The sequence below is a fragment of the Narcine bancroftii genome, chromosome 4, assembly GCF_036971445.1.
Source record: "Narcine bancroftii isolate sNarBan1 chromosome 4, sNarBan1.hap1, whole genome shotgun sequence".
Classification (NCBI taxonomy): domain Eukaryota; kingdom Metazoa; phylum Chordata; class Chondrichthyes; order Torpediniformes; family Narcinidae; genus Narcine; species Narcine bancroftii.
In genome coordinates, this window is record NC_091472.1 from 291734098 (window position 1) to 291756339 (window position 22242).

At 37.0% G+C, this 22242-nt stretch overlaps 1 protein-coding gene across 6 annotated transcripts in view; it reads right to left on the reverse strand.

The window, feature by feature from the left end:
* The window catches only part of psmd14 (proteasome 26S subunit, non-ATPase 14), a 153182-nt gene that overhangs the window by 47686 nt on the left and 83254 nt on the right, over window positions 1–22242 (reverse strand). The gene's annotated exons all lie outside the window — the stretch shown is intronic.

Genomic DNA, 22242 nt, shown 5'->3' on the forward strand with positions numbered 1-22242 from the left:
CAGGCCATGATGCAGACGGTCAACACACTTTCCACTACACATCCGTAAGAGTTCGCTTAGGTTTTCGATTTCATGCCAAACCTCCACAAATTCCTGAGGAAGTTGGGGCACTGATATTAGTGTGTTAGGTCCAGGAAAGGTCGTCTGAGATAGTGGATCCCAGGAATTTAAATTTGCTCACCCTCTCCACTTCTGATCCTTCAAAGATCACTGGATCATATTTCTCTGGTTTTCCCTTCTTAAAATTCACTATCAGTTTTGGTGACATTGAATGTGAGGTTGTTGTTAGTATACGAGTCATGTAGTAAAAGGTGTAAAGTGAGTAGAGTGGGGGGCTATGAACGCAGCCCTGTGGTGTTCCAGTACTGATGGAGATTGTGGAGGGGATGTTCTTACCAATCCTCACTGTCTGTGGTCTGGAGGTGAGGAAATCTAGGATCTAATTACACAGTGGCGTACTGAGGCCTAGGTCTTGGAGTTCGCTGATCAGTTTTGAGGGGATGATGGTGTTACATGGTGTTAAAGAGCAACCTGTATGTACCTTTGCTGACCAGGTATTCCAAGGCTTTGTGTCAAGCTAGTGAGATGACATCTGCCATATGCTGCGGTAGGCAAATTGGAACAAATACATGTCGCTGTTCTGACAGGACCTAATATGCTTCAACACCAGCCTCTCAAAATACCATCACTGTGGATGTGAGTGCCACTGGTTAGTTGCATTTTGGCAGGTTATCACACTCTTCTTTGACACAGATATGACTGATGTCTGTTTGAAATAAGTGAGTACCACACCCTGCCAAAATGAAATGTAGAAAATATCCAGAAATACATGGGCCAGTTAGGTTTTCAGGACTCGGCTGGGTATTCCATCGGATGCTTTCCCTGGATTCACTCTCCTGAAGGCAGCCTGCACATCATCCTCGGATACTGACATCAGGAGGACAAGGGGATGCACAGGAATTAAATGCCTTTGATCTGGCTCTCAGTATGTTCTGGATTTCATTGTTCATCCAGGACTTCTGGTTGGGGAAAACCCTGAAAGATTTGATGGGGACATTCTTGTCCATAGTGGTTTTGTAATGGCTCTGGCGATCCATTGTAAACATTTAGATCTTCAGCTGACTTCTTCAGTACTGCCCAATCCACTGACTCCAGGCAGTCCTCTAATCGTTCTTTAGCTTCCTGCAACTATCTTCTGGCTGTCCTGATCTCTGGAGCCTCTTTTTTTAGGCTGTCTGTATGCAGATAGAAGGAGCACCACCAGGTGCTCATGGTAAAGTAATGAACTGGATTCGACAATGGCTGGATGGGAGAAGCCAGAGTAGTGGTGGATGATTGTTTCTCAGACTGAAAGCCTGTGACTAGTGGTGTGCCTCAGGGATCAGTACTGGGATCGTTGTTGTTTGTCATCGACATCATTGATCTGGATGAGAATGTGGTAAATTGAATCAGCAAGTTTGTAGATGACACTAAGATTGGAGAAATTGTGGATAGCAAAGAAGTTTTTCAAAGCTTGCAGAGGGATCTGGATCAGATGGAAGAATGGGCTGAAAAAAGGCAGCTGGAATTTAATACGGACAAGCATGAGGTGTTGCATTTTGGAAGGACAAACGCACGGTGAATGGTAGGGCACTGAGGAGTGCGGGAGAACAGAAGGACCCGGAAATAGATACATAATTCCCTGAAAGTAGCGTCACAGGTGGATAGGGTTGTAAAAAGAGCTTTTGACATATTGGCCTCCATAAATCCAAGTATTGAGTGCAGGAGTTGGGATGTTATGTTAAAGTTGTGTAGGATATTGGTGAGCCCAAATTTGGAGTATTGTGTCCACCTAACTACAAGAAAAATATCAATAAGAAAGAAAGAGTGCAGAGAAGATTTACTAGGATGTTGCCCGGACTTCATGAACTGAGTTTCAGGGAAAGATTAAACAGGTTAGGACTTTATTCTCTAGAGAGTAGAAAAATGAGGGAAGATTTGATAGAGGTATTTAAAATTATGAGGAGGATAAACAGCGTAAATGCAGATAGGCTTTTTCCACTGGGATAGGTAAGATACAAAGCAGAGGACATAGGTTAAGAGTGAAAGGGGACAAGTTCAGGGAGAACATGAGGGATGGGAGTGTGGATCAAGCTGCCAGATGATGTGGTGAATGAGGGCTCAATTTTAAAATTTAAGAATTTAGACAGGTGCATGGATGGGAGAGGTATGGAGGGCTATATAATGGTTTTAATGGATCCATAAAGAGAAAGAGTCTTGGCACACTTGAAAAAATTTAAGACGGACATAGTTTTCCTACAGGAAATACACCTTAGAAAATTGGAACATAATAAATTAAAAAGAGACTGGGTGGAACAAGTCATTTTGAATTCTTTCAACTCCAAAGCAAGAGAGGTGGCAATTTTAATTAACAAAAATAAGTTGGTGTTGGTTGAGGATACATCCATTGATTCAGCAGCAAGATTTTAAATGGCACATTGCCAGATATATGCAGAATCCTGGACGCTTCTGAATATTTATGCTCGAAATTTTTATGATGAATCCTTTATGCAGAATGGCTTTTTAAAAACAGTGGAAGGAAGACAAAATATATTGGTTGGGGGAGATTTTAATTTTTGCTTGGACCCCATCCTTGATAAATCAGCAAAGACAAAATCAAAAGCTGCGAAAGTTACTCTATCTTTTATGAAGGATTTAAAGCTGATTGATGTATGGAGACAGTCACACCCCAGGGCGAGAGATTATACATTCTACTCAAAGGTTCATGACTCTTATATGAGAAATGATCTTTTATTAAATGTCGGCACAATTGGAGAACAGAGTGGTCAAAATGGAATACCTGTCTAGATTTCTATCTGATAATGATCCTAACGATAATGATGCCAGTGAAATAAGAGAGTGTTTATACATGGCATCTTAATTCTATGCTGTTGTGAAGGTCAGATTTCTATAATTTTATTAGGGGACAAATAGAATTGTTTTGTGAAACAAATTCCCCCTCTACCAATAATAAGGTTTTTTCTTAATATGGGACACACTCGAGGTTTATTTAAGGGGACAGATCATTTAATATACTTAAAAAAACACATGGCAGAGGATAATGGTCTGGCCAAAGAAATAACAGAACTGAAAAAAGAATACCAGAGAATGGGTTCAAAAGATAAATATAAGATCTTGGAAAATAAAAAAAATTGAAATATAATAATTACAAACATAAAATAAAAAGAACCATTTTAAAATCAAAATAGAAATCTTATGAATTGGGAGATAGAGCACATAAAGTTCTGTCATGGCAATGAAAGGAAGAAGGGACATCAAGGATTATTAATGCAATCCAAACAGAGCCTGATAAATTAACATGTAATCCGAAATAAATCAATGACACTTTTAAGCAATATTATACAAAACTCTATAAGTCATCTTAACTTAATGAAGGATCTTGAAGTCTGTGGCAATCAAGCTGGTGCTCCAGGCAGCAAGCACAACGAAAGACCAGCAGCCCGTGCAGCAGGACTGGCCCCAACAAGCGAACCGGCGGACAGACGGCAAGGCCAGCTGAAAGACCAGCAACCCCAAAATCACGCTGGTCTTGCTGCACAGCCAACAGTCAGGGACAGTACGTGGGGAAGAAGGGATTGTTCCTGGAAACCCAATTTTGTTATGTGGGTTGTGACGTGAGTAAAAGGGGGAAATGGCGGGAACACAACGAGTATAAATGTTGGGTCTGAGCCACTCATAAAATGCAGAGCTAAACCTGACTATACTACGTGTGTGTGTGTGTGTGTGTGTGTATGTGTGTGTTCCTTTGAGTAGCGCGCAGCTACAAGCCATCTATTATCTCTAGCACAACACATTGACAAGAACAACCCATGCTCTGAAAGTCTAAAACCAGCTGTTTGGACTTTATGGCATTGAGAGAGAAGTTGTTGACCTGGCATTGTCACAAGTCCTTCTGCCTCTCTTCTTGTGACTGTTAAAGAGCCTGCCTATAGCACAATATCATCCACAGAAAGCTGTGTTTGGCCATGCAGGCATGGCTGCACAGGGTCTACAGTAGAGAATGGAGTAAGCAACCTTGTGCTGTAATGGTATTGACCAATCCCTCACTGATTGATCCTGCGGGCATTCTCCACATCCTGAGGCAATGAATCCTTTGCCATTGTTGTTGCATGCCTTTGTAATTGGGAATATTCTCCCTGAATGTTGTTTGTCTAGGCTTGTTGGAATTTTATCATTACAAGATCTTTTATAATTCTTCTATATTCTAGAGGACACTGGCCCAATTGGCCCAATCATGCCATATGATATTCCTGTCATCACAGGAACCAGAAAATCCTTCCTCAAATAAAGAGATTAAGTTTACATACAAAACTCTAAATGGAGTTTCTCTTGTTCTTAAAACCACTTGCAATGAAGGCCAAAACATCATTTATTTTCACTGCTGAACCTGGGCACTTGATTTAAAGGAGTACAAAAAAAATCAAGACGTTACACATTCACTTTTCCTCATATATCACCATTCAGATAATAATCTTTTCAGAATAAAAGTAAATATTATATATTTATCTTTATAATTACTCTCACCCAATGCCTAAATCTCATTGGAGCCTCTTTGCACCCTCTTCACAGCTTGTATCCTCCTCACAGTATGCATGGCATTCCTGCATCTTCAATGCCACTGCACACTCCCCACCCCCATTTCTTCCATCTGGGAACTTGGTGTTACATTTAATTCCCTCATTATCATACCTAGTGCCATAGCACTGATCCCTGCACCACCACACCAATCATTCAAAGAAAACCCGTTTCTTCTGTTTCCTGTCAGTCATTCAATTCTTCAATCCATTCTATATGTCACCAACTGCTTATCCCACCCCAATCTCTTATATGAGATCTTATCAAAAACTTTTTTTTAAATTCCAAAAACAGTAGCAAAAGTTCTCCCTTTTTTCAACCCAGTAATTAACTAGTTTAGAACATCCCAGTTACCATAGAACAGCTTCCAGTGGAATTGTTCAGCAGTATTTTCCTCTCATAAACCAATTTTGTCTAATCCTGTGTTTTATTTGTACATTTTTAATAATAGATTTTCATATTTTCCTCCCCACTTATGTTACAGGTTTGCAGATCTGTAATTCCTGGTTTTCATTCTCCCCCCTTTTTCCCCCAATAGTGGAACTATATTTGCTACCCTACAGCCCCCTTACTCCCCCCCCCCCCCCCCCCCCGCACCACCACCACCACCAAACCTGCCAGAATATCTCTGGAGTCTAAAGCATTTTGGAGGATCACCATTCATGTACTCAACATTTCAATGGCCATTTCTATAGTACTCTGGGGTGTCTATTATCAGGCCCTGGGAACTCATCAACATTCAGCCCTAGTAACCTCTCCACCTCTATTTAACAATACTGCTTTTTTTCAGGTCCTCCATGTCTTTGGGTCCACAAAATATATTTAACTTCTCCTTTGAGAAATTGACCAATGGATTTAATTAAAAAATACAAAACTGCAGATGCTGGAATCCTGAGTAAACAAAGAGAGGCTGCAGAGACTCAGTTGATCCATGTATTGTGAAGGGCCGTGACATGACAGCTCTGCCCACTACCTAGTCAGAAGAATCACCACTTGCCAATCAAGGTTCCTTCCCCCACTCACCCATTAGTGCTCACCTTGCTGTTGGCCAATTTAAATTTTTTTGTAATTATCTTAGCCTTACTGGCATCCAGCCATTGGTTCTCTATAAATTACCTGGGCTAGACTCTCCAGCCTGCCTGTACTTGGTCTTGGGCCATTGCCTGTTGTAATCAGATTAATCTTGCTGGCACCGAGCCATTAGATCCCTGCTAATGACCTGGGCTGGATCGCCCAGCCCTCTTGCACTATAAAAGGTGGCACATGTGCTTGTTCACCCTTTTTGCCTGCTTGGGACCACCCTGCTTCACTCCAGGCCTAGAACTGTGAAAAGGCACTGGAGAAATTGTTAGTAATTGTTGGTGCACTGTTTAAAAGGGCTTGCCCCGAGTAGTATAGACCCATCCCTGCACTGAATCACGGGGTGGTGGGACATTGCATTGATTTTTCCTTGATTATTGTATGTACCCAGTTCGTCATATGTGTGTGTATACTTTGTTGCCACATTATTTAATTGTATGCATTTCATTGCTGCTATTACTTTCCCACACTTCCTATAAATTATGTTTCATTGCTACTATTACTTTTTCCCCACACTCTCTATTAAACTGTGCGATGTTTCTTGCTGACTTGACTTTTTCCTCACGCTCGCTAATTGTACGTGTTGTTTCATTGCTGCTACTATTTTCCTACAGCTGCTGTAAACTGTGCATGTGTGTGTGTTGCATCTGTTGCCATTTTCCCATGTTTGCCTTCTGTAAATAAAATGATTCACTTCAAAACTGTGTCCAGAGTCCTTGCGTTGAAGACCTACCAAACCTGTTTCCTCACTTACAACAGACAGGGAGCATGCATAAAAAGAAGTCATTATTTCAGACTGGGACCTTTTAAAGTGGGAGGGGTGATGTAATGCATATAATTGGTGAAAAGTTGGAAGGGGAGGAGAAGAGAGTGTGGATGGGGAAAGGCCAAATAAGAATGGAGGTTATCTAAAAGTGGAAAATTCAACATCCAGGTTGAGTTTACAGCTGTCCAGGGGAATATGACATGTTGTTCCTCAAATTTACATTTAGCCTCACATAGGCAATGAAAGAGGCTGAAGTCAGGCATGTCTGTGTGCGAATGGCGAGGGGAATTGAAGTGGATGGAAATTGCAAGTTCCAGCTTCAACCTGCAGATAGAAAGTTTAATCTATTGATGCGGAGGAGAGCATATTGGGAGCAGCGAATGCAGTAGATTAGGTTAAACAAGGTGCATGTTCAACTCAATCTCACCTGGAAGATGTGTTTTTGGCCATGGATAGGAGGTGAGGGAGGAGATGTCAGAACAAGTTTTGCACTGTCTACAGTTACAACAGGAAGTACCCAATTGCAAAGGATTTAACTGTTCATCTGTCCATGGATTTATAGTGATATTTTCGTGACTGAAGGATGAGTGCCAAGGTCAATGCTGGAATATTATTGTATTTCTAAATGACCTGAGTATGCCATATAACATGTTCAAATATGCAAATAACACAAAGCTCGTAAACAGTGGGGAAGATAGCAATAGGTATTGAGGACAGGTAAACTGACAGAATAGCCAGATAAATGACACAAAGTTAAAAACTGGAGTGAAGTCAAACTTTAACACAGAAAAGACTATGCAGACTAAATGGCACATTTCTAAAGGCTGTACAAGAAGTTATTTGCTGCTTATGTGAATAACTCATTCAAAGTTACAGTGCAAGTTGAAAGAATAATTAGTGAGGTATAGAGGTTCCTGGGAAAAATTAAGATGAAGGCATTGAGTAAAAAATGTGGAGATTAAATTGAGCAACACACAAAAGTCTTGGAGAAACTTAGCAGGTCACACAGCATCTCTAGGAAGTAAAGAGTAACCAACATTTCAGGCCTGAGCCCTTCGTCAAGAGATGAGCAAAAAGCAGGCAGGTGCCTGAATAAGAAGATGGGGGAAGGAGTGAAGGGAGAAAGTGGCAGGAGAGGAATGCAGGCTGATGTGGATCTGGGAGATAGGGTAGAAGATAGGTTTGTAGGTAATAGGGGAAGGGGTTGGGGAGCTGGAGATCAGAGGAATAGGGAAAGAAGGGGTTTACCAGATACTGGAGGTTGATATTAATGTCTGGTTTAAGAGTACTGAGATGGAATATTAGGTGTTGTTCCTTCAATGTACCTGTAGCCTCAGTTTGGCAGTGCATGGGTTCATGGATAGACAGATTTGTGTGGAAATAATGTGTGGAATTAAAATGGTTGGTCACCAGGAGGTCCCTGTTATTATAGCAGACAGAGTGAAGGTGCTCAACAAAACGATCTCCCAGCCTCTCCAATATAGAGGTGGCCACAAAGGGAGCACCAGATGCATTAGATGACTGCTGAAGATTTACAAGTGTTGCTTCACTTGAAAGGACTGTTTGGAGCCAAGGTAAATAATGGGCCAAAAATTAATTCTGTGAAAATCCATTTCCAGTTACTTTAGAAAGGACATGTTAATCCTGAGGAAAGTGCAAGAGAGCTACGAGAATGGTTCTGAGTATTAATGGCAGAGGCTGGGATTGTTTGAGGAACAATTAAACTTCTGAAAGATATCGCAGCGAAAAAGGTTTGACTGCCTTAAAAATGGTACAATTAGGGAAGTTCAATACTCTTCAAATCCAGAACATAGATTTAGAGTCTTGGGCAAATGAATCAGTGATGCAAATATTAATTTTTAAACTACAAGAGTAATTATGATCTAGAACACATTGGCTGCAATGACCTTTTCCAGACCTAATAATTACAATAGCCTGACTGAGATTATGGTCTCCACAACCATAATTTAAATAAGCTGTTCATGTAGAAAGAAATCATTCAAAACATAGAATCTGTACTGACTCCAAGTAGTCTTCCCTCCCAGAATGCTGCGTGCAACATTAAGACTGATGCACAAGATTGATTCAGATTTCAGATTTATTGTTGGAGTGCATCCATGACATCACATACAACCCTGAGATCTTTTCCTGTGGGTGAGGCAAAATTGTCACTTATGGGTGCAACAAAAAAAAACTGACTCAACATACACATAAACAAAAAAGAAATGTGAATAAACATTGGATGGCCATGGAATGAAAGAATTTGCTGCCACAGACAGAAAGCAGAATTGTAGTAAAATGTTGTTATTTAAAATGTGGCCGAGACTTTAATGTGATACTCTTCCACCCAAACATGCGATCTTAAAGATAAAAGAATGTTGCTCACAGAAATGCCTTCAGCAAGTTTTCCAAAATAAAGATCCATTCCTTCAAATTTATTGAGTCAGAAACAGTAAAAATTCAAGGACTGCTACTGTCAAGATTGTAGCTCATCACCAACACAAGTCAATTCAAAATAGACAATTAAACATTGGCATTGTCAGTAAAACTATTATCTCCTGAATAAATGATAAATTACAGTAAATGTTAAGATGGTATATTTATGGATAAATATTATGGGCTATTTTATTAATTATTGACATTATTATTAACATTGCTCCACGTAATACAGCAGCAAAACTCAACTGCAGCTCAAATGAAACTTTTCACTCTGCACACTCCAGTGGGAAGTTTGCAAAGAACCTTCAGAAGGAATTGAAGATATCCCTTGCATTATTACTCATCATGAAAATGAACCAAAATGTTTCTCAGTAGCAACTTTTTGATTTTATACTTTTTTGCACTCCTATTAAATATATGCAAATTATCATGATTCCTGAGGCAAACAATACTAATTCAAATTATCCCAAAATAAACACAAAAAAAACTTTAAAGGCCATCATTTGGGGGGGGAAAAAGGCTGCACTTTAATTACTAATGTAACTGGAAGAATGATTCTGTACTCCCCCAAGCAATCATAGCCTTAATTCAGGCAAATTATAATAACGGACTCATTAATGGCAAGTGCTTTTATGAACACAAGGTAAGCAAGGTGTTAATTACACTATAGTGTTTCAAAAATGGACCTGATAGAACTCCTTTTAATTGCAGATAACCAATTTATTTCAAGTTCAGTTTAGAAATCCATGAAGCAAAAAATCTCGAAACAGGTTTTGAATATATAAATGATAGAAATTAATGTAGTATACAAGTATAAAAAGGAGCAATAACTGTTTATCTAAATCCAGTTCTTTTAACAGGTTTGCATTCAGAATGGTGGTGATTAGAATAGCGACATGGCTGCTAAATTCTGCTCTCAAATTAAAGTTACATCCGAAATACTCAACTTCTGACTGAGAGAGAGAGTGCAAAAAAATTAGTTTTACAGAAATTTGTGAAGCACTGACAATTGTAAAAATACAATCAGATAATAATTTTATTCATTCATGTGGACATTTCTAGCTTGGCAAGTATTTATTGTTCATTCCTAATTGTTCTTGAGAGATGGCAGTGAGCTACCTTCTTGAATTCTAGTAGTCCATTTGGAATAGGTACTCCCATAGTACAGTTGGGGAGGAAGTGTCAATATTTGACAGGGAGTGGTGGAAAGGATAAAGAAACAGTGATATATTTTTCAACTCAGGATCGTGTGCAAATTCTAGAATGTGTTGCTCCCATGTGTCTGATGTTCTTCTCACCCTTCTTTGTGGTAGAGAACTAAGTGGGGGGGGGGGGGTTGGGGGGGGGGGGTTGCAGCAATGCATATTGTTGATCGCAGCAATGAATGTAGAAGGAGTGAATATTTAAGGTTCAGAGTGGAATGATAATTATTTAGGATGCAGTAAATATTGCATCAATTTCCTTGTCATTTCTTCATGACTTTTGAGATTCTAATCAATACACAGTTCCTTTCATTTCCTCTGAAGTCCTCAAAACAATAGAACAACCAGCAAGTCCTTTCTTTTTCCAATACCAACTATGGGCATAATTTTAATGTAACTGTTCCACAGAAAAATCAGCTCATTGTCCATTAATTAAGATCAAGTTGACCTCACCCTTCATGAACTTCACAAACATCCATAAACTATGACTGTAGGAAATCTGAAATATTTTACTCTACTCAACCCAAAAGTTGATAAACTAAACTTTCTATTTTTAATTACCTTAAGTTTTGCAAAGTTTTAACTAAAAAAAAATCTTGCTCCTAATAGACCCATTTATCAATTCTATTCATTCAGAAACAAACCAATTTTGCTTTGCTTCTGATTATCACCCATGTGAGGCTGTACACACCAATAGATTTTTATTTCTCAGGTTTGCTAAATTCATGTTAAAGGTCTGTTTTCTTGATGAATAAATTTGATTCTTATGCTGCTATCTGTTTCATGGAACTAGACTTTAACTGCACCTTTAGTCTAAGCAACATCCACAGATCAAAATATAGGACTAAGTGGGGCTGATGATGCTATTTACATGTGTGATTCCTGCTGTCTTCTTGTTAGTAGCTTTAATATAATGGAAGACCTTGCCTGATTTGTAATTAACACATCTTTATTGGAGAGATGTTCAGAAGTGATTGCTGTGAATTTACTGGTAGCAAGATAAACATTAACATGCATCATTTTCTGTTTTGAGAGCATTTTTTTTAAAAACAAAAGATCAATAAATGACAGTGTAATAGCCAAACAGGCCAAATCATAATTGTGTAACCCTTTATTTTGCATGCCATCTTTGGCTTGGCTTCGCGGACGAAGATTTATGGAGGGGGTAAATGCCATAGACACTCACTAAAACCCTACAAATATAATTAGCATATAGCAGTAGGAACTTGGTTAGCTTTTGTTACAGTCATTTCTGGAAGCAGTTGTTTCACATCAGTCATAAATAACTTTTTGTTTGCTTCTCTGCATCACCATGCAAAAAAAAATGCTTTGCAAAATTAAGCTTCATAAATTCAGTCTAACAGGACAAAATATAAACAATGTGTGGAGTTCATGAATATGCATTTCTTAAAGTTGTAAAATGTAATGCCTAAATTTAAAAACAGAACAAAGCTTTTTCCAATTCTAACCAAGCAAACAAAAACAGGGAAAAATTGAGCATAAAATAATCAAAAGCATTGTGAATCTGTCAAACTGGCAAAAAGATTAATGTCCCATTGAAAATTTCTTTTATCACTAACAACTGACCAGTTATCGACTACTTAGTTTGCAGCAGCGTACTTTAAAAATTAAATGAAATGTGTGACCTTGAAAGAGCATGTAGGTTTTGTGGCCATTTGGTTTTTTTATGCTGCAATGCACTGCCAAGCATCCAGAAGTGAAAAACATCATCCTCTTTCCTCAGTAAGCCCACAGCATAAAAAATTCAGATAAATCTTACTTTTCAAGCTATTTCTGATGAAAAGCACACAGAAATGAAACTGACTTATGCCAACTGAATATCATTGGAAGACTGTGATTGTGAGCTTTGACTTTGAAACAGTGAAATAATTTATAAAACATCAATTTTATCTGAGTAAAAGAGATATTCCTAAGAGTAAAAGTGTGTGCATTTCTTGTATTTTCCTTAGAGACTTCTTAGCTTCGTGTCCCCATTACTATAAACTTCAAAACAGTGGATAGTGAGGTTGGAATAATCATCTAAATTTGGCATTGGGAACGCTGAAGTAGTCTGCAGTTATCTGCATGAGTCCAGGTGAAAGCACATTATTATAACATCTTAAAATCTGAAAGAATAACTGAGACAGAAATTCCTTTATAAATAAAAATAGAAATATAATCATAAACCTCAGTTATATTGCTTTGAATACCTGTGTTAGGCTTCAAATATTCTTTAAATTATGTTGCAGACTGATCAGACGTCAGACTTTTGTTAAACTGCTAAGCCGAGTGACTGGAATTTTGCATCATAATTAACAGATGTAGAATTTAATATTAAAATAATAGGAGAGAAATATCTTTCTTCACAAATGCAACATTTTAGTGCATCCTACCCTTTCTTGCACAAATTACAATTCCAAAAGATTTGGATAATAAACGATATCATAATTATAATATTAGCTTTAGCCCTTAACCAACAGTTGGTTTCAATAAACAGACCAAATTTACAGTGAACTTAAATCTCTTCTTTGTTATATGTCAATTGAGATAATACTGCAAAACACTAAATATCTCTTAACAACACAAGAACATCATGGAGGTTAATTGGAATGCTCAGTATTATACAGTTACTTTGGCCAAACTGTAGTCAATACAATAAAATTACACCATTATGTTAAAAAGCTAACAATTTCAAGCACAAATTTATCCATATCTTCAAACAGTCCCATTTCCCCCCCCCAAACAAAACCCTGAAGTAAAAACAAAAGATGGATACAAAAAAAAACACAGAAGAGCAAGAAAGAAAAGAAAAAGAAGGAACTGTCAGGATCTGGTATCTAGTTTATTGGATCTAATTCCTTTTCTTACCTAGATCTCTATTAGGGGAAAATAACCAGGTCATAAAACTCAGGGACAGAATAGGTGTCCCTAAATATTCAACCCTGCATTCTGCAAATATGGCTGCCATACCTGCAAAAACATGTTATATTTCTTACTTAATTTTCTCCAGAGGAACACAACTATGCATTTCCTCATTCTATTGGGCTATATCCTGAGGGGAAACAGACTTCCAAGTATCTGCAATATATTTCCTGGCAATGGCCAATGGAATTTAAAGAAATTCTAATTGATACTTGGTCAGTTTTTCATTTTAGATTTTATGTCTATAGTATTTCCTAGGAGAAACAATTCTGGACTTTGTGGTAATTGTTTCCCAATAATTTGATCTAATAAAATTCTTAAATTTTCCCAAAAGGGTTTCACTTTAGTACACAACCAGGTGGAATGTAAAAAGGTTCCTGTGTCTTCACTGCATCTAAAACATATCTGATATATATCTGTCTATATATATGATGCAAAAAATTATATTGCACTAACCTACATCTTGTATTAATTGTATTGGCCATGCAATCCTGACATAAATGAGACTAGTTCTTATCACCAATACTAATATTCAAGTCTGATTCCCATCTTTGTTTTGATTTATATAACTCCCAATTGAAGTAAGAAATGCACTATAGATCTAGACTTTTTGTGTTCCCCTTTCGAATCAGATATGGACAACTTGTACCATTGATCTTTCTTTCTTTCATTTCATGTAGTTAAGTAATGGTTGTTTCTCGATGCATGCTGTTCACAAAATAAAAAAATAAAGTATTCAAAAAAAAGATTCAAGCACAAATTTGATGCCTTCAGACCACTACTAAATCTGCAATGATAAAACTCTTGCTGGGAGTGACTGTTGAAAGAGGTCACAGTCTGAACATGCAACTCAATTCATAACTCCCCAAGCCTCTCCACACCCTACATGGCTCAAGTCATGGCTGTCTGGCAATATTCTCCATTTACCATGAATGTGTTGGCAGAAGCAACTCAATAGCATCCTGGTCAAAGTTATCTACTTGAATGATAGCCCAATCACAGCCTCAAACTTCAAACATTGCACATTATTTATTACTGAATATTTTCTATATTGCACAGTCTGTTTACACTGGTCTTTTTTTACATTTCTCTCTTTTGTATACGTATATTTTCTTGAGAACAGTTTTTGCACTGATAAATAGAAATTCTGCCTCACCCGCAGGGAAAAAAAGTATATGATGTTATGTATGTACTCGGACCATAAATCTGAACTTTGAATACTCTTTAACTGTTGCCAGTGTGCATGCCATCAAATAAGATTTCATGGCTACTATAATAGTATTTCTCAAACCCATGACCTATTAATTACCTGCCATATTAACCTCAGAAAGACATCCTCTGAGATAACCAGACAATTTTATATGAGGAAAATATTCCTAAGAGTAAAAAAATGTGTGCATTTCTTTGAAATAACTTTGAAAACAGAAAATGTTGGAAATGCACACATAAGGACAGACAGCATCTATGGAAAAAAAATCGTAACATTTCAAGTCTGAGATCCTTCATTAAATTTGGAATGGAGAGAAACAAGATCATTTTCTGTGAGACAGAAACTGGAGAGGGATAGTTAAAACAAAAGCAATACCCTTGATAAGCTACCCCAAGATGGTTCATAGAGTCATTAAACATTTTCATCTGTGAAATACAGTATGTTATAAATTGCGAGGGTGTGGGATATGCCCAGCAGGCCAGTCTATAAGAAGAAAAACTAAGACAGAATGATAGGAAAAAAACAGCCAATATTGCTAAGGACAGAAAGTGTGACCAAACTAAAGTTGGAGAATTCAACAGGGAATGTGCAAAAGTCCAATGTGCCGAGGCAAAAGATGAGGTATTGCTCCTTAAGCTTCCATTGGGCTTTGTTGTACAGACCAGGAAGCCACAGATAACAGAGTGGGAACTAGCTGGCAAATTAAAGTGACAGAATAAATGCAAGTGCTCCACAAAGCATTTGGTTTCTCCAATATGTGCAAATTCTGGTCACCCAGCTATGAGAAGGATATTGTTAAATTGGAAGAGATGCAGAATAGATTAGAACTGGAGGGCTTGAGTTAAATTGGATAAGCTGGCTTCTTATTCCACAGAACATAGGAAAATGAGGGATGAACTTGCCAAGATTTATAACATCATGAGGTGTACATATAAAATTAATGCTCAGCCTGTTTCCCAGGGTAGATCCTGGGAACTCAGTGATACTGGAGTATAGGAGTTCTGAAAATTGCACAAATATTTCTACTTCACAAAAACCAGGACGAATGTTGTAGAATGAAACGTATAGGTGTAAGGTGAGAAAGGAGAGATACAAATGCAACAACATTTTCTCACTCAGAGGGTAGTCAGTGTTTGGAACGAGCTACATCCGGAAATAACAGAAGCAGATACAATTACAATGCTCAAAAGACATTTGCACAGATAAATGGATAGGAAAAGCTGAAGGGCCTGTTAAATGTGACGGAACTCTGAGCGGTTGTTAGGAACAGAAGACCAAACCAGGACCCATCCAAATACTGAAAAGGGATGAAAATTCAACAAATGTGGATAGAAAATCTTTGAAATGACATTGATTTGGTGATATTAACAAACCAATCCACATGATGTTTGTTTTATCAATTCCCCGCAAAGAAAAAAAATGTTTTAAAATACCTGCAGCATTTGAAGCTTTACAAATAATTTGTTATATTTAAAGAGCCATTATTTTTTGGTCTTCATTCATGAATATGTAAAATGCTTAGTGTTCAGAAGGAGAATTTACTCACACAAGTTTCATGAACACGCACAATCCCATTTACCTTATGTTTACATAGAAATTAAAAGGTTCAAGAACAATTGTTATAGTGAAAAGGTTCAACTTTACAGTTGCATCTCACAAACTAACAAGTTTATTATAATCCAACTGTACAAGTACAACCCAACGAAACAGCATTCTCTGGTCCTCAGTGCAAAATATCCAGACACACATACAGACATTACACACACAGGTGAACGACACACATGTTATCATGATAAAGACACGACATGCAAGATACCCAATATAAACCACACTTAAGTAAATGCCAAACGTAAAACTGGGAATGCTTTAAAAAAAACTTACTGCCGCTTGAATCTTTGCGACACTAAGAATCATTGATTTAGTAACAAATGCACCACTATTTCTGTCATTTGCTCCAAGGTGCCTTATGGTAGGGCTCACAAAGACCATTCGCTTTTAACTGGCCAGATTTTTTGAAAGCCCTCTGAAATAAATCCAGCTAAATAATCTCACAAATAATGGACAAGATAGAGGTTCCACAGTCATGAATAGTGGGAACAATGAAATGGCTAACAGGAGGCAAAACATCTAAGAACATCCGCGAACTCAGTGACACTGGAGTATAGGAGTTCTGAAAATTGCACAAATATTTCTACTTCACAAAAACCAGGACGAATGTTATCAATCTACTCCTAATCATCAACATGCCAGTAAGATTACTCAGGACCAGATCTCAAGAGCTAAAATGCATTGGTAAAGTGACAGTAACATCAAGGAGCCTTGATGGTTGGAATCATATTTGGCATACAAGCAGTCATTCGTGCATGTTCTAAGTATCATCCAGGACATCATTGGTGCCAGGGTAAACTGCAAGAAGAGTGAGGCAGTGCTCTTTGGTAACTATTCCCTTCACAGTCGGGAATTGGGGATTCAAGATCTTTCCTGGGAGTTTGCGGAGGAGCTAGTGGAGTTGTTCAAGTGAACCGGTACGGACTTGAAGGGCCGACATGGCCTGTTTCCGTGCTGTAAACGGTTATATGGTTATGGTTACTGCAAAATGTTCAGTTTGCAACCATTTCATAAACGAAGCACAAGACATTCAGAAATACCGATACATTCAAGCAATGGTTGATTCGTAGCCCAATGATACATCTGTGACAAAAGTACAGAACTGTGCAAATGATCATCTCGAATAAGAATGTAACGAACCCAGCTGCATCAATATTCACAAGCTTTATCATTGTTGAATCACTTGTCATCAACATTCTGGGAGTCACAACTGACCGGTTACTCAGCTGCGCCAGCCAGATAAATACTGCCTTGGACAGCACTGGGTTGAGAAGGCTGTAGCTTATCTCCTGACCCCCCTCTCCAGCACTGCCATGACACATTTAATAAGATCAGTGCAACTCCTACACTCTTACATATTTTAGTGGCATCCAGAACAAAATAGCCCACTTGATCAGCCATCCTAAACAATGGCATCATGAAGAAAAAAAAAATTTATTTGTGAAACAACCAATGCTACAAAATCACTGCTATAAAATGCACTGTTAATACTCCACCTCCAAAACCAATGATCTCTATCCCCAGGATAAAAGTAGCAGGGCAGATGGGAATTTCATCATGTACATTCCCCTTCTGCTGGAAAGATGTCACAATTTATGAAAGACGGAGAGGAGGAATAGTGTAAGACGGGGAAGGGATGAAGTGGAACAGGAAGGAGGAAAAGACAGGAGCTCCTCTCCTATCCATTCCCCACCTCTCCTTTCTGGTTTTCTTTTCCTCCCCACCCAACACTCTCTTCTCATCACCTCAGAACTCATATTTTCCAGTAGATTGCCTGGAAGCAAAAGTCAAAGCCTATTATTATTACTGGCAGTGAGACCGTGATGGATTTGGGCATGTCGTTAATGCTGCCCTCCTTTCTGAGCTTCCATGGTTTTTAAGGTTTATGTTGGGAACATAGATGGACACATGTTGTTTGGGGCACGAAGCAGTACTTTTGATCCTAAGGTAATAACTGCAGGCATTTTTCTCCCACCATTAATGCAATCCATTAACAAGTGAATTTACACTTGTAAACCAATTTACATTAGCAAAAACAAATGACATCCCAAATAAAAATTAATAAAACAAGTGAACATTTTCAATAAGAAAAAGATAATCAAGGAAAATCAACATGACTTAGAAACAGTGAATCATTCTTGATTCATTAAACCTTCTCTTTGTAGTAAAGTGAACAGACAAAACTGTGGTTGTTTCACAAATAAATTTTTTGATTTTTTACAAATAAATTTTTTTAGACATACAGCACGGTAACAGACCATTTCAGCCCACAAAATCATGCCACCCAATTTACCTACACCCCCAGTACGCTTTGAACAGTGAGAGGAAACCAGAGTCCCCAGGAAAAAATCCAATGGGGAGAACGTACAAACTCTTTACAGAGAACTCAAGATTCGAACTCTGGTCCTGATAGCTGGTGCTGCAAAGATGTTGCGCTAACCGCTACACCAACCGTGCCACCCCATTTTCTTAAGGCATCTGTTAAATTGCCACTAAAGACCCAATAACTCAAAGGGAATACAGCCACATGGACAAAAAGACATGAGAATTTTTAAAAAAATACAGGAGAGTGAATACTATGTTTTCAGGCGTGAGATTTTGGCAATGGTCTAGTACAATTCACAGAAGTATAAAAGGATCTAAACCAAAATTAGGAAAAAAAAAATGCTATCTGTGAAAAGTGTAGGAAATTACATTACTGATGCTCTATGTCAATCTAAGAAATCTGAACAAATCAAAAATAAAAAGCATAACTTCAATCAACACAACCAAACAATATTAAGCTATGATCTAACAAGATTTAGAGATAAACAGTGAATATTTTCATTTGTTCAACTGACAGAGGAGATTAAACTAGAATCACCTGCAAAAACAAAACGGATTGCCGTTATTAAACCAAAGTCATATGATGTGGTGATCTTGTGTTTTGTGAAAGCTAAGTACTATTTGAAGAGAAAGAATATAATCTGTACAAATTGGTTAGACAGCTCCAACATTCGCAAATGATCATCTTGCATATTAAATAATAGAATAAATTCAAAAGTTAGTGATGTAAAATTTGTAAGGTTCATAATTTAAAAGTTGCCATCAACTATGGCACCCAAGTGACTATTCTTCAAGTATGCAGTTGGAGGCACATGCCGAATATTCTTTTATGAAGGACATATCAGCTTCCTCTGATCATGCTCTCAATTGATTGTTAAACACATTTTCCAATAGGAAGCAACTGGAAAGCAATAGGAAGCCAGAATCCCCATTGATTTTTTTTTAAATCCCGCCTTAGCAAAGGAGAACTGTTGGCAAATGCAACATCCTACATTTTGCACTGTTGAGTTCAGATCAGGAGTGAATCAGGTACCTAATGTGTGAATTGGCATAAATCAAATAAAACTGCATAACTAATACAAAGGATTTAAAATCTGCATTTGTAGTTTTTTAAAATTCTCTTCAATAAAATACTGTAATTCTTAATTAAACGAATGCAAAATTCAAATTTGGATTAAAATCAATGTAGAAAATACTTCCTCGAAGTGTTTGTTTTTATTCTCAGCGGATACCTGTGACCATTTTGTTTTATTCAACCTGGACCTATTTGTATCCAAATCAAACCTGAGAAAGGATTATAAAAGTTTGAAACCATGGTAATGCTAGTTATAAATATGGCTTTGCACGACTGAAGTTATACAAGCCAACAATCAAATTTAGTTTCCAAATTAAATTAAAATTATCAGGTCGATACAGACAGATGAACAACAAAGACAAATTTTATAAAATGAGGTAATACTTCCAGTATGGGGTGCAAGTGTTATTTGACCGGAGTATTTTGTACATAAATTGTAACAAATTTGTTTACATATCAAATTTGAACAAGTTATGCAAATGTGAGGTTTCCCATGAATTCTTTAGTAAAAATTGTTATCAATCAGATCAGCTTACAATTCCTCCTTCATTTTACAGGTTAAGCTTTTAGACTTTCCACTCTATGCATTTCCATAAAAAAAATTTAAGTATACCACATAGTTCATACAAAATACAAACAACAAATCCAGAAAAAAACTATGGAAATTAACACTGTCCCATCGTACTTGAATGGCATATTTAAACAAAATCACATTGGAAAACCACAAGCACATGTACACAACATCCAATTAAACAATCTGAAGGATAATTACAATCTGCACAGCTGACAAAGTTTACATCATAATAAGCTTCATATACACTCAGATTTTGAATATACAAATCCAATTATGAGAAGTATACAATTCCCATTTCCACATTTCTGCATGTGCACAAGTCTTGTCATAATCAAATTGTAATTGAGATAAAAATGGATCCCTCTTGAAAAAATTCATATTCAATGGATGTTAACAAAGAAAAACGACGAAGCATTTAATTTAGTACCTGAAGCCTCTAAAGGTACAAATGTATCTTGTTACAATGTGCTATCAAAATACTTTTTCTGGAAGGAAAACTCAGCAGCTTTGTTTTCTATTTTAAATGCTTAATGTACCTTTCATATATTGTCTTTCAGCCATTTAGTCATATAAATCTTCCACATGATTAATGCCTATCATACTATTATAAAAGTAGCTACAAAATGCAGTGTACATTTCGTCTCCAGTAAATAAAATTTCAAATTATTAATGATTTCATGATCTTCCACATCAGAATGGCTATACATGCTGCAACAAGACAACTCAGCAGTAGTTTAAGCCAGTAATCCATCTAGTCAATTTCTTTACATTCTGCTCTCTTTATAACTTACCCTCCCTGTGGTAGAGCAAAATCAAATTGCCTCTCACATTTGCAGACAGCTCAGAGAAGGTGATAATAGACCTGCTCCCTGCTGTCATGAGACAGGAAATAGGAAAATGGCATATGGGGCCAGAAGAGAATAAAGAAGAAAGGAATAGAACAACAACAGAAACAACACACTACAACAAAGGTGAATTGTACCCTAAACTGTGGTTCAACTATCTCTCCAGAAATGTTAAATATTTCCAATTATCTAATATCCAAGTACATAAAATAAAAGATTATTGGAAATGGTCATTTTACATTTGTTTAAAATTTGGAATTATTTCTATGTGGTATTGTAAGATGGAAATTTATAATCTATTCAGCAAGTTATTATGTTGCTACTTAAATTCTTTATTATTTATTAGACACTACATTAACAATCAAAGAACTCAGGTGTTAATGGCATAGCTATTCAAACCTCCAAAGTAATATTGTCAAAGTTGAAAACTATCCTTACATACCAGAATGAGTTCAATAAAATGAGCACATTATTATTATTGCCAAAGGTGTACTGCCTATATTAACCGACGTTCAATTTGATAATTTTTAAAATCAGGTTCCAGAATCGTTCATTTCAATTCTGCTTTACATCTACTAATAAGCAGTTATTTGATCAACAATTCATGGTAATAACAAAACATTCACTTCCCTGGTAAATGTATATTTTTACATAAAATGAAAATTAATAGACTGTAATTTGAGTGGTTAGCTTCAAAATTAACAAAGGAAACAAACTGCTTTGTAATTCAATTTTTATTCTAACTTTTTCCTAAAATAAAGCAAAATTCTTCACTGTAACCCAAGGAGGTATGCTTCATCAAGAGCTCAAAGTTCTACTACATCTCTCTAAGGAGTCAATGTTGGTTTGCTCTAATTATTCTCTGTGGTACTCTTTTTAAAACAAAAGGTCAAATACAGCTTTGGACAGAAAGCAAGAAATGTAAATTAAGATTGCAATATAACTTTGCTATTAAAAATCCTTTAAAGTGAAGGCAGGAGAAAATTTAATGCATAAATGTGATAGATCGTGATTTTTCAAGGAAAATCTCTGATTATTATCAAACTTAACTGAATAAAGAATGTGTCTGTATGTATATACAGTATATGTATACGTGTGTGTATAATGTGTGCATAAAAACGCATGTATAATCCGCATCTGTATAATGTGGCATAAAATGTGTGTGTGTGTATTTGTGTGCATACATTTTTATATGTGTGTGCATACATATTTATGTGCATGTATATTTGTGTGTGTGTCTATAATTTGTGTGTATACATGTGTGCACATCCATGTATGTATATAAATGCATGTATATGTATATAAATGCATGTACATGCATATAAATGTGTGTATGTATTTAAATGTGTATGTGTGCGTGTATGTATATATGTGTGTGCATAACTGTGTCTGTATGTGTGCATGTGTGTGCGTAGAAATGTGTGTGTATATACAGGATGTGTTTGTGCGTGCATATGTGTGCGCGTGTGGATGCATATTTATATGTATAGGTATGTGTGTTTATATGTATGCTCGCGCACACAATGTGTGTGGATACGTGTGTGTCTGTGTGCGCATGCAT